This window comes from Amblyomma americanum, chromosome 7 (assembly GCF_052857255.1).
Source record: "Amblyomma americanum isolate KBUSLIRL-KWMA chromosome 7, ASM5285725v1, whole genome shotgun sequence".
Taxonomy (NCBI): Eukaryota; Metazoa; Arthropoda; class Arachnida; order Ixodida; family Ixodidae; genus Amblyomma; species Amblyomma americanum.
In genome coordinates, this window is record NC_135503.1 from 23,965,627 (window position 1) to 23,979,720 (window position 14,094).

General features: G+C 49.8%; 1 long non-coding RNA gene across 2 annotated transcripts; it reads left to right on the forward strand.

Annotated features, from left to right (window-relative positions):
• Positions 1-826: 826 nt before the first annotated feature.
• Positions 827-9,338, forward strand: LOC144097005 (uncharacterized). Of its 2 annotated transcripts, none has more exons than XR_013306885.1 (3): positions 827-953; positions 7,924-8,256; positions 9,205-9,338. It is a non-coding gene; the product is annotated as an uncharacterized LOC144097005 (long non-coding RNA). The 2 variants fall into 2 exon arrangements; XR_013306886.1 differs by having other exon boundaries at positions 868-950.
• Positions 9,339-14,094: the final 4,756 nt, after the last annotated feature.

Below are 14,094 nucleotides of genomic sequence, written 5' to 3' on the forward strand. Positions count from 1 at the left end.
GTGTGATGTGGTGTGGAGTGGAGTTGTGTGGTGCTGTGATGTGTGGCGTGTGGTGTGTGGTGGTGTGGTGGTGTGGTGGTGTGTGGTGTGGTGGTGTGTGGTGTGTGTTGTGTAGTGTGTAGTGTGTGTTGTGTGTTGTGTAGTGTGTAGTGTGTGGGGTGCGGAGTGCGGTGTGCGGTGCGGTGCGTTTCATACAGTTGTGTCCTGTCGTGCAGTGCCCTGTTGTGCGCAGTTATAGTTGTGTTGTGAATCCTACATTGTCCCTATTGATTGCTCCAGCGTTTGCTTCTCTCTGGAGCGGCGAGTCGTGGCGCTGCAGGCGCTCACGAGAGCCAGAAACGAAGCTCTCGAATTCAGGAATGTCCGCATGTCACGCCGGCTGAACTGTGCGTGGATTATTTAACGGCGCGCACAACGGCGTAAACATACACGACACCGGGAACTTCGGCTCTTGTGCCGACAGCACCACCCTCCTCCAAGCACCCCGCTTGCTTGGAGAGTCTTATTTTTAGAGCCCGAACCACGGCGTGGCGTTGATCAACGGGCATCGCGTCTCATGCCTGATTCATGTCGTCAGGCGCGTCGCGTCGTGAGACGAAGAAGGCCGACCCACATGCGCACACTAGCGGCGACTCATGCGCACCACTGCACGCTTCCTCGTTGGCGCGATCACCACGCTTCAACGATCCTGCGAGTGAATTTTCGGTGAACGTGCATCCCGCCGTGCACCATCGGTGGTCACTCTCCCCTTCGCTTCACACCCTTCGCTAGGCAGTGTCTTTCCAATTTCCTTCCTTTTTCTCCTTATCCTCGTGAGGCGTTCGTATATAAGCGAACCGTGGGCTGCGAGGAATGCGTCAGAAAGCGTTTCTGCGCGGCCATCCCACCGCGAGTGTCCGCAGTCTCTTCGAGCTAGTCCAGTCCGCATTTTCTCCACACTCATCATGAAGGTTGTGAGTATTGTGAGATAAGCTTTGTTCGCCTCTTAATAATTAATATTGCAGCCTTTTTTATGGACAGATTAATCACTCAAAGGCAATTGTTGGCATTTAGTGCAACTTCTGTTGTTAACTTACGGTTCGTTCAAGATGTGAAAATAATTGTGGTTGAACCTTCTCCCGTTCCGCCTGAGGCGCTCTAGTGCTATTCCTGCTTGCAGTGTAAGCCAGTGTAAGTCCTTCATAGAGCTACCCCTGTGATACAGAACTTTCTCTATTTTGTTTGAAATGCGAATGCGTAGCGACCGGTGAAAGAGCAAATACGTCACAGGCGGTTGCTGCGCACGGAATTAATTTTTTCTACTAAAATATGCAAGCGTGTCTACCATTCTCAGCCAACGGATGCGGCTCCGAGGAGTTATAGTTATAAAACGCTGCTGTAACAATGCAAGTAGGTTCGCAACAGAGTCAAGACGACTACCTGTAGGCAGTGTAATTTCTGCCTAGATTTAGGTCTGCTTCTCGTTGTAAAAAAAAAAAAAAAACGTCTCTTTTTCATTCTCACTTTGATGGATTTGAATGATTTACTAGCCAATTCGGGTTATAATATATATGTGCGTTGCGAAAGACTAGCCACCGCATTCGATATACGCAAGTATAAATTGCGCTTATACTTACTGGTCTCACGTTGTGGAGAGATTTCATCTTTTTATAGCTCACGGTCATTGAAATGGATGTACAACGATCGCTCTGAAAATTTTGCGGCTAAACGCAAAGACAGCTCCGTCGGTTGAAAATAAAACGAACGGAAGAATGTATTTTCAAACAAAACCTTTAGCGGACAGAGCTCCTGTCCACGTATAGCACAATAGTATGCCAAAATCACTTATGCGTCGATCCTCATCTCGACAAGTTCGAGCTTACTCAAGTCCTACTTTCTCTAGGGACAAAAAGCGCTGCAATAGCACACACCCCGAAGGAGCTGACAGATGTGTGAGCGAGGGCGTTGACATTCTAAGGAAGGCACCTATCAAGAAGCCTCTCGTCAACTGCAGCAAAGTTGCGGCAAGTCTCAGACAAGCAGATCTTAAGCTGCTGACTTCCGGGCATTGTTCTTCGAGGTACATTGAGACTTGCTCAGGTTTCTTTATCAGGAAAGGGTCATGCACTGCTTGCAAGGAAAGGGGATCTTGTAGAAAAAGAGATGCTGGACGCACTCCACGCGTTATGCAAAACATGCGTTATGATGCCTTGCAAGAAAAGCCTCCAATTAATGTCGTCGAGAGCCTCTAAGCCTTCCGTGTGCGGAGATATTCCGTCGACAAGAGCGCGCACTGAGCATCCAGCTCAGCGCACGCGTTGCCTGTTCGTGTAACGGAACCCGTTACAATAACCGATGGAGCCCACTTCGAGCGCGCATCGACATAAGCAGCTCGCTTAAGCTAATCCCCGTCTGATTTGTCACCTAGCCTACCTGAGAGGTCTACGCATCGGTTAATCTAACTCGATTTATGCTGCTCGTCGGTTTAGCTGGCTCCGTAACCACGCTAACACGGCTTAACGCGCTGCCATCTAGGCGACAAGTGCCGAGTCGACAACGTATAGACAGGAGGAGCATCGTGTAGGGGAATCAAGCAGCTGCTTGTTTCTCTCGCAAATTCCCCAGTTCGGAAAGCACTCGATCGGCGCTACCGTCTACTTTTGCCTTGGGAGACGCGGTAAATCAAGCGGGGCTGCTTTTCGGCGATCCGCCGAGCGCGCCTCTCTAATCTCTCCGTGCTCCTGCTCGCTGAGTTCGATGCGAGCTCGGAGATGCCGCTTGCTAAGATACCAAAGTACGATATACGGCCGAAGTGCGCGCACAAATGGGGCGTTCTGCATCGAAACACAGGACAGATTGAGAAGAAGTACGAGGCTACTTTTTTTCCCGAGATAATATGTTCACCTTCTCTTATCGTGATGCGTTATTCGTCCTTCTGCATGGCGAGCTTTAGTACGGGGCACCTTATGCCACGTGAGTGGATTCCCAGAAAGATTTTTATAGGAGGGGTATAGAAAGCCACTTTTTTCTTCTTCCGCTAGCCTAGTTTTTTTCCCCTATTATACGCGCCGCCCGGGCTTTATTTTATTTTTTACTTTTCCGCGGCCCTCGCGAACAAGTGGGAACATAACTGCGTACAAGGGGAATGCAATCGGTCGAACGCTAAGGTTGCATTCCTGTGTGTATGCACGCGTGTGTGCCTTCGGCAGTTTGCACCGATTGATGCCTGCGGCGTTCCTTTTCTTGTCGCGAAATCAGGGGCAGCCATGGGCTGGCATGAAGGCAGGGCACACGACGGCGATGTTTGTCTATCGTTGTTGAAGCGGTGAAAATATGCGCAGTCGCTCTTCGTGACGATATCGGGCAGCGTTACGTGAGTGGAGTGCAGGGACAGGTGTGCCACGTGCGGGCACGTGAGCTGCAGGTGTGGTTTCATTCGTGGCTATGTCGAGAAGCAGGCTAAACAGCTCCAGAGGTGACATCTATATTGTTTTCCTCACATTCGATTGATTTTATTGCGTTAACACGTGACTAGACGCCACCGCTGTTAAGCTATACACCAATTTGTAAATATATTTACATATGTATATATACAAACCAAAAGCCAGGTACCTAAATTCGGACAAAAACGTGGACTCCGGCACATCATATAAAATGCGTAAAGAGACAACCAGTGGCCTCTCATATGCAAGGGGAGCACTGCCAATTGCGGATGAGAGTCAGGTGCAGTAGAAACATTCGGAAACATGTATGGATAAAGCAGCCGGGAATGGCTGAGGCTAGGCCTGGACAACTGGAGGTAACTGCGAATACCATTTATCGTTCAAGTGCCTCGGCTGGGAATAATGAAGATTACCTCAAGCATTTTCCCCAGCTCAACGTTTGGTCGCAAAAACGCTAAAATGCCTTCTTGTGGGGCATAGACAAGTCATGGTTCATTCTTGTATGGCAGAGACATAGATGGGACGTCATGGCGTCGGTAATTTGCGTCAAACATGTATTCCTCCTCAGGAAAGTATGAATTACGCGCACGAGACAGTTTGATGGTAAGGGAAGCAATGGTTCAGCGAGCCCGCTGCGCTGCGCTGCAATTTCTTGTGGATTGCCTTGAAGCCAGCAATGACGCCGGTGTAGGAGAGGTCGTGAGTGTTCTGGTGATGAAACTGCACCACATATGCACCGACAGGTGCCGCAGTCTAAAAAGGCCGCCACCGTCTGGAAGACGTTGAAGTAACGAGCGCTAGCTGTTTGGTTTACCAGACGAAGAAAGCGAAGAGGAACGCGCCCGTTGTCCAGTTGCACCACCTCAAGATACGTCCCAAACGGAACTTGCTTCGTTTGGGGGGTCAAGGTGGGCCTAGAATTCGGCTTTCGGCGCGATATGGTAACGCTTCAATTATTAAGTGCATGTACACAATGTTTACCTATTATTTAATTGTGGTTTTATTTCTATACCACAACCCATTGGGTTTTATTTGCCTACCAAATTCGGTACACAACTGTCCCCAGATGGGGGCCCCTTGTCGGGGTATATATAGCGGAACAAATGTGTTTCGGATACCTGATTTAATATCTGTTGCGGGTCCTAGGACCCAACATGTCCTTCCTAATTCATTTAAAAGAGGCCGCATCGTTCTGATCCCTAAAAAGTCTTCTTTCTCGACATGTCCGGCAGATTGGCGCCCTATTACCTTACTAAATACAGATTATAAAGTATTAGCAAAATTACTCGTCCGCCGTTTACGGGCTCTTCTCCCGTCCCTCATTTCCTGCCACCAGGTTTGCTCCATTCCGGGCCGTGAAATCCATAGTTTATCTTCTGTAACGAGAGATATCCTAGAGTATACTATACGGCGGCGCGCACAGGGTCTTCTTGTTTCTCTAGATCAAGAGAAGGCATTCGACTTTCTAGAGCATGAGTATATTTACGGTACACTGGATGCTTTCGGTTTCCCACCTTCTTTAGTGCTACTTATTAAAGAGATGTACAGAGATATTTCAAGCACTCTGTTCCTCGATGGCTGGGAAAGTACCGCATTTGATGTTGGCCGCGGCGTCCGTCAAGGTTGTCCGCTCTCCCCTCTTTTGTTTGTCTTAGCATTAGAGCCTTTCCTTTTGGCAGTCAATCACCATTCTCTCATTAGCGGTCTGGCATTGCCAGGCAGTGAGAGTGTACGCGTCACTGCTTATGCAGATGACATCACGCTATACTTAGCTGATGAACGCAGCCTGCTCGAAGTTTTAAACGTTTTTCGAGAGTACGCCTCCTTGTCGGGGGCTGCTCTTAATTATTCCAAGAGTCATTACTTTTTTGTAGGGTCACCTCAGAGACGTATAACGAGTACAATACCTTTGCAGTGGTGTGAGCAGATGCGCATTTTAGGAGTGACCTACGACTGTGCTGGAGTATGGGATGGTATGTGGTCTTCGGTCGTAGAGGGTATTACAGCTCGTGTGCAGAGGGCACAGACCTTTGACCTTCCTCTGCTTGAGAGGCGCTACCTGGTTCAGTCAGTCGTGCTGGGTGCCTTTTGGTACCTTTGCCACATTGTTAAACCACCCCTGCGCGTCATAAGGCGGGTGCAGACTACAGTTTTTTCTTTTTTTTGGTCAGGCGGAACCGAGCTTGTGCCTCGTGCTGTTCTTGGACAACCACGTGAGAGAGGTGGTTTTGCCTTCCCAACGTTGACCATCACGTCCTCACTGTTAGCATTGAAGTGCATGTTGCGTATCCTGCTGGGGGACGCGTCTCCGGCGCGAACCCTGGCGCGGTACTTTTTGGGCCCTTCCTTGCGCTTTTTGGATCCCTCGGCCCCAGTTAATCATGGTCCTCAATCAGAGAAGCCTACCGCTATATATACTACGGCAGTGGCCTTTTTCAGGCATGCAAGCGCAGTAGCACCTGACGTCAACATCCTTACAGACCGTGTCGTGAATATTATGGGCTCGCTGTTGTTGCCTGTTGTGCCGGCGGCTCGCCGCTCACCGATGCGCCGCGTTCAATGGGCGCGCATAACATCGACGCCTCTCCCAGACCATCTACGTGACTTTGTGTGGAAACTTGGTTGGGCAGTGTTGCCTACTTGTGATCGGCTGGAGCGGTGGGGCGTTTTACGCTCCAGTACCTGTCCGAATTGCCCGCTTCCGGAATCTAATCGCCATGCTACAGTCACCTGCATGGTAGCACGTGTCTTTTGGCGCGCCGTTCATGCGGGATTCCGTGGGCAGGGCATTTCGAGCTTTGTCTCCCGCGGCCGCTTCCCCAGCGGCCGTTTTGCTCGCCTGTTAATTGTTGCAGGTCTTTTTAGTTTATGGCGCAATCGATGCACCGCGGTCGCTGGTGGCTTTCGACGCCGAGCTGTGTGGCCAATACTTGGCCGTCTTAGAAGGGAGCTGATCAGTTTCTTGTCAGAGGAGCTCTTTTTCTTGGGAGAGGAAGAGTTTCTCCGGCAGTGGTCATGCCCATTCATTTCTGTTAACAATGAACGTCTTGTTCTGGTCTTTAGACCAAACTGGCGCTAGGGTCTTCTTTATTCCCCCCCCTTTTTTTTCCGTGTCAGATTTTTCCGGTATCACTCACTGTTAATAATCATGCCACGCCGCTTTAAATCGCTCACAAGAAATTCCTGTTAGTTATTCAAAGATGTTTTGGCACTCTAATTGGCTCGCCTTACATGCTGAGCGTCATGTCAACTTGTGAATGTCAAATGTATCCGGTAACCTTGGCATGTGTACATATGTAAATAAATTTTTTTCTAATCACATTAATCTTACTTTTGGAATATGGCGGTGTGCTTGGCTTGAAGCACTCTGGCACAGGTCGGTTCAGTATTGCACTGCCTCCGGAATCGGCCCGGGGCATATTAGCGCACGCGCCTTTTCTTTCTATCTTTGCTCTCCTATCCATCAACTCTTTTACTTTCAGCACGTGGCAGTGAGCGTGGCTCGGCTTGAGCCAGTAGGCAGGCCCGTGCACTTCCCTTTTCTTTCTTCCTATCAGCAGCAGCAGTACACACGTAAAGCGGTCCCGTAACTGAACAGTTTTCCTCCCTTTGTAGAATATATTTTGGGGGTGAGGGAGGGAAGGGATGAGAGGGCACAACCAATTTTAATGGCCGCCATCTTGGATTCGAGGAACCGAAACTAATTCGCCATTTCGTCCCGTGCTGTCATTCTCACATAGTTCTACCCCTATCCACCATATTGCACCGAGACGTCATCATTGGCACGCGGCAGATGGTTGTTTCTACGAGGCTATTCTAGATGGCGCTACAAGTTTGCATGCGAGATATGCTGTTTTCTATTTGCTGCCACAGATGGCGCTGTGATCTGAGGGTGGTAGCAGACCCCACGAAATCTCGAAACGTGATGAGTAAGAGCTAACGCTCTTAAAAACTGTGCACGCCCCTCGCACTGTACATAGTTTCCTTTTGACCGAGAGCCCAATGCGTCAGGTGAGAAAATGCGCGGCCTCGTGTTTTATTCCCTGAGATCTCTGACCCGAACACCAGTGCTCAGCAGAATACCAGCAGTTTTCTTCGTGTCGGGATGAAAGCTAAAAAATTTTGGTACCCTCCACGCGCTAAGACAATCACCTGACAGGGCAGGATCGTTCCAGGCAGGTGCCATGAAACGATGCAGACCTAACCTCGCAGCCACTCGAGTGCTGTGTCCACCCTAATCCCCATCCGTCGATGTCTAGTGCTCGAACTCGCATCAAGTCACCGCCCTGTAGGAAAAGCCACAAGCCATCGTACGATGGTCACGGACCACTGCGTGCCTGCAAAGGCAGCGAATTTCCCAACGTCCCAGTATTCACCATATCGTAAAGCAAAGCTGCAATGGACGAGGGATAACCACTTGCACGTTCCTAGAGGTCGATCTCGTCACTTGTCTCGCGCGGCTTCGCTAGGACCCGCCTCTCTCTATCTCTCCCTCTCCCAGGTGGTGCTCGCCCTTGCCCTTGTCGCCGCTGTTTGCGACGCCAGTGTGTTGCCAGCCGCATTTCACGCTCCTGTGCTGGCCGCAGCGCCCGTGCTGTTTCACCACCCTCCCGCCCACCTAGTCGGCCACCCCCTGGTGGCGGCCCACCCGGCGGCTCCCGTGGTGGCGGCCGCTGCCGTACCTGGTGCCGTACCTGCAGCCGTACCAGCCTACTCGTACTCGTACCACGCCCTAGCCCAGTCGCACCCTGTGGCCGCCCCGGCCCTGCATTTTGTGGGCAAGTGAGAACTGCCCCGGAGACACCTGCCGCCGAGTGGGAGACTGGTCGTGCAGGTGAGTGCGGTTCCTCCTCGGGCATAGTTCTCTCACGGAAAGCGTGTAGGAGCTCGGGTTTGCGTGAACTGAATACGGGACGAATCCAGAAAGATATCAGCATACGTGACAATGGCTTGTGAAGGCGATCCCCACAGCTTTACTGGCACGCAGACAGAAGGCATTTTTCTGCTGCCGTCGGTGCGTTTTGTCAGGGCGTGGTTGTCTGAAGGCACACGTTCAAGCCTTGTGTGCTGTCGTCTTCTGCGTGTCCACTGATTCCCCCCAAAACTCTTTATTGAGTGTCTTCCAAACAAATAACGCAGTAATCTCCCTCCCCCAAAACCATCTGTAGTGTGAGAACCCTAAGTGTAAAATAAATGAAATGAAATGCTAGACGGTTATAGACTCGCTTGACCGATGCAAAAGCTTAGCTTTTCGGGGGACAGTAGGTTTTATGCTGCATAATGTTCGCACGGATAGAAGCGAAACATGATACGCTGAGCGAGACTTGTCTAGTAGGCTGGCTTGTATTAGAAACTATTCCGAATTTTTGTGGTCAAGGCGAGAGAAAACGCTGCGGAGCATTGTCGTCACAACTGACGTCACGCTCTGTTGTCCGTGGATGAATCCCTCGACTTAATGGCTCTTTAACATCGCTAAGTAGGTTTGACGCTTCCTTAAGTGCTGGCAGCCGACGAAAAAATTAAGGCAGCTGGAATTGCTAAAGCCATGCCACCTCCGTCGCTGCCAAAGATCACCACTATCAATCGGAGCTCTTCCGTGTGCCTCAATGTTTACATCGGGATCTGCCAAAGGCGAGTCTTGATAGCTTGCCAGATAGTAGGCGCCGCATTTAACTGCTGATCGCAATCGTATGTCGTCAGGAATGAACGTGTTGGACGAGTCCACCGACCTTCGGCGGGCAGTGAGGCTTCTGCAGCTATGTAATCCTTGTACTCTTTTCAGACGGGCAGAGTCCAGGTGGCGGAAGTTAACGTTCCTCCCATTGGAACCGTCTGCTTTGGCCAGCTGTGGGATGAACACTGAAGAAGGCAAGCAGCCCGACTCCCTCCGTGAATTGTGTTTCGCTCATCTTATTCCAGAAGAAATAAAAGTTTGCAAGGTCCTGTACATATGCCATCTTCTTGAATGATAACACATCATTGTCTACAGAGTTCCTACTTTCTGTTCGTTCAGGGAGAAAGCAGGGACACTTGCACACTGTTGCACCTACCGCAGTGGCTTAGTCGCTGTAGCGTTTGTATGCTTTTCGTCTGCGTTTTGATAGAGAAGAAAATGAAAAAAAAATTGCCCGTGTGCTAGCGATGTCAGTGCACGTTAAAGAGCCCGATGTGGTCGAAATAAATCCAGAGCCCATCAGTGCGACGATTTTCAGAGCTTCTCTGCAACTTTCGGACGTTAAACCCGCATACCATGCCATCTTGCATGCTACATCATCCGCGTGTTAGTTAGAGGAAGAAGAGGTCAACAACAACGTTCAGAACAACATCGACGTAAAGAAAGCAAGCCCGTCAACATACCCCACCATCGTCGGTGATTTATTAGTGACGTGCCAAGAAGTGAACTCAAACTAAATGTTACTGCGACGATTTCCTGGGTGGCTGCACACGCAGGCTTCGAAGGCAATGAGTGGGCCAACAGCAAAGCGCGACCAGCATTATAAAAGGTAGCATCCGCGCCGAATGCACTCACCACCTTAGCATGTACACACACCTGCGCGTTGGATCCCTCAGCCTTCAAATTAGTCGCGAAGAATCGACACAGCAAGGCCCTTCAGCACCCCCGTGGTAAACGTGAGGAACGCTGCGAGAAGGAGGCGCGCCTGTTCCGCCTATGCAGGAGGAGCAGAAAGCCCGAGCTTTACGGCAGTCGGCTTCGACCAAATAGGCGCCTTGCCTCGGCCGCCGTGATAACGGTGGAGCCACATGCCCGCACAGATGGCTCGAGCAATGTACACGTGAGCACGTGCAATGTGTTTTTAATAAAGGACGTGTCTCAGCCAATCAATTAATCAGCCAAATGTCAATTGCAGGCCTAAACTTCGAGGCTAGGAAAAGTCTTGTAAAAAAACTATTTAAATAACAGAAGGCTGTGGAAACGAAATGTTTTAGTTAGGCATACAAATAACTATTGGGACTCTTAATTAAGTCGCCTTAAGAGTGGAATGCGATAAATCTACATTTCACATTTGTCGCAGCTTCCGTTACAAGTTCTGTGTGTGTTTGCGTCAGTTTCTTTGCAATTGTCGCTTCACCAACCGCCTTATTTGCACTGTTAGCTGACGTAGCAAATATCTGCTATGCTGTGGCGGTGGCAACATTTGCATATATCACCTTTGTTTCTGACTTTTGATTTCGATTCCCTATCTAGGTTGCTTTCTAGAAACTAGGTTGCTAGACGTGGTTTATAGCTTCACGCTCGGCACTGGTACACCAACTAAGTTTGAGGTTGGCTCCGATGCTGTCAGTGATGTGCGTAAAACTAAGACCCCAATGGCCAGGAAAGTCTTTTGAGCATCTGGCTAAAAATTTAGGTCATTTGTCAGTAGCTTGCTTTCAGCATGCGGCTGAGGAAGCAGTCGGCCTTGCTGTAGCATATATGCAGTCGAGCCTTTCTCGTCATTTGTTTTTTCTTCATTTTATCACCCACGTGCTCGCAACGAACTCCTCCCGATTCGCCTCTGTAATACGTCCGTAACAGAGACGTAGTGGGCGTAGCCCGGCTTTCCCCTCGTCAGGCCAAGGTCTCCCACTGGAGCATGAAAAATAACCGCATGCTTTTCGACAGAGAGACCCCCTGACCGTGCGTCGCGCATCGAAAATGGTTGCGGGCGCGGATGCGTTCAGAGGCGCTGCGGGTAACCGCGCGACGCTCGAAAAGCGAGCTCAATGTCGACGGCGGCCGCGGGGCTCAGCGTACACACGCATCGGAAACGGCGTTCCATATCGCAGCTTTCCATTAAAGACGCGCCACCGAGGAAGCCGCGGGAACGGTGCATGCGAGGAGGGTGCGCGCCGCGATGCTATCGGCGCGCGCGGTGTTTCTCAAGAACGCTCTTGGCGTGAAACTTGGTCGCGCCGTAGGCCTCTCGCTCGGAAGGCTTATCCGCGCTGGAACGGTGTTTCTCCGAGGCCCGGCCGGTTTCGAGCGGTGGAAAGCGACCCCGGGGGATCGGAAAGCGGCGTCTTCCAAGCCAGTGCGAAACCTCTTCCCCTCACACCGGCTCGCAGGAGGTTACGCCGCGAATAAAAGCGCACTGTACTGGCTTTGTTCGCGTGCTGCTTAGAGAGAGAGAGAGAGAATGCGGGGAGCCTATCTGACACATGGAGGTGAGGATAAAGAGAGCGGGAGGGGCAATTATGAAAATAATGATTTGATTGCAAATGCGCAAGGGCAGCTTAGACAAAGAGCGTCATGGCTAAAGTGTTTTAAACGGGGATGCTGCGCTCATTTTTCCAAGCATTTTAATTTTAAGCGTGAGAATCCTACGACCCCCAGGACAAGGTAAAGTTTGTACCCTCTACTTTTACGATAGAGAAACAATGACGAGGCGATAAGAAGCACTGGGGAGACCGGTGTAATGTGTGTGTGTGTGTGTGTGTGTGTGTGTGTGTGTGTGTGTGTGTGTGTGTGTGTGTGTGTGTGTGTGTGTGTGTGTGTGTGTGTGTGTGTGTGTGTGTGTGTGTGTGTGTGTGTGTGTGTGTGTGTGTGTGTGTGTGCGTGCGTGCGTGCGTGCGTGCGTGCGTGCGTGTGTGCGTGTGTGTGTGTGTGTGTGTGTGTGTGCGCGCGCGTGTGTGCGTGCGTGCGTGTGCGTGTGTGTGTGTGTGCGCGTGCGTGCGTGTGTGTGTGTGTGTGTGTGTGTGTGTGTGTGTGTGTGTGTGTGTGTGTGTGTGTGTGTGTGTGTGTGTGCGCGTGTGCGTGTGTATGTGTGTGTGTGTGTGCGTGCGTGCGTGCGTGCGTGCGTGTGTGTGTGTGTGTGTGTGTGTGTGTGTGTGTGTGTGTGTGTGTGTGTGTGTGTGTGTGTGTGTGTGTGTGTGCGTGCGTGCGTGCGTGCGTGCGTGCGTGCGTGCGTGCGTGCGTGTGTGCGTGTTATTTTCACTCTGACCAGGCGCACGTCCTTTTTAGAGCCTTACAGCAGTGCCGAAATATACCTGTGAGATTCAAAGTTTCCTTTGAAAACGTTGATCATTGCTGTTTTTAAGGTTTCAAATGCGTGGATTAGGAATGCCTGCTGGTGTTTTCCATCTCTTGTAGATTTGATGCTCACGTTTGCTATCCATCCACCCTTCCCACTCCCGGATTACTTTCTACTGAGCTGGAGTATCTCATCACAGTTATGCAGGTCAACCGGTGAACCTTCTTTAGCAGCCATCTTGCTTGGACAAGATTTTCAAGATCCCGATCAGCATACTAACACCCTTCCTACATCACACCCTCCTCCACTACACCGGAGATTCCTCCTCGGAGTGAGGGCCCTATTTAATAACCGCCGATGATGAATGCTTTGCTCAGACGAAGACCAGTCCTCTTGTCGAAACGTTGGCAAGCACCCTGAGGCGCCCTGCTCCCTTGCTTACTTTGCATTATCTGTTTTGGTACGCTTGGAGGCAACTGCATTATTGCTGAGGAAGCCATTGCAAATATACTCGAGGCTGCTGAAATAGGTGGTGATTATTTCTGCAGACACGCTTGAATGTTTGAAGGCACGAAAGGACGTTCGAATGGCATAGAAGAGAAAATGATAATAGAAATGTCAACATTTTTTTTTACCCGGCAGTGATCAGAAGCTGATTCACTTTGTTTTAACACAGGTCTAGAAGCAGGCCTTTATCTTTGAAAATAAAAAAATAACTTTTCTTTTCGGAGTTGGAAAAGGAGGAAGGATACTTTTGTCAGGGATCATGTTTTTTTTTAGGTTAATCTGATAACAGGCGATAGTCAAAAACCCACGACTGAGGTTAAGCGCGACCGTCGCCTGACCATTGTTAAACCTGTTAGAAATTCGCCTCTCGTCCGCCTGCAGAGTACGTGATGAAAAATTCTCATTCACATCCGACAGAGAGGCAGACATTAAGAGACGTGCCAAAAAGGGCGCACTTTACGACCTTCGGACGAAGGCCACGTCACTATTGTGAGTTTGGCTTCGGGTACGACTTTGAGTTCAACTACGAGAGGAAAGTGATCTTGCGACACCGATAAGGACTTCAATGAGCCAGCGACGAGCATCTATTTCTGCCATGTACTCGAACTAGCTAGGACGAGATGCGCTGTGGTCCGTTCCTGATGTTGTTTGTAAAGGACTATAATTAAATAAGTGTGCATTGACGTCGCTTGCTGTGCAGTGGGCGCTGTACTGTCTTTTGATGAAGAAAGTGGCAGCGGTGGTGGTGGGGATGAATTGTTTATTTCGTTGTTCCTTCAATGTTCGCTACTTTTTTAAACTGTCGTCTGTTGGCCCGCCGTTTCTTGACAACCTAAGCATACTTCTGGCATTCCTGGCTAGTGTCAACCCAACGGCGCCTGTCTGCCTGCAGACAAGCTCCTTATCTGCTCAGTTTTTAATATTGAGCTGACATAAAAGCGTTTAATCTCTCTATCTATCTATCTATCTATCTATCTATCTATCTATCTATCTATCTATCTATCTATCTATCTATCTATCTATCTATCTATCTATCTATCTATCTATCTATCTATCTATCTATCTATCTATCTATCTATCTATCTATCTATCTATCTATCTATCTATCTATCTATCTATCTATCTATCTATCTATCTATCTATCTATCTATCTATCTATCTGTCTGTCTGTCTGTCTGTCTGTCTGTCTGTCT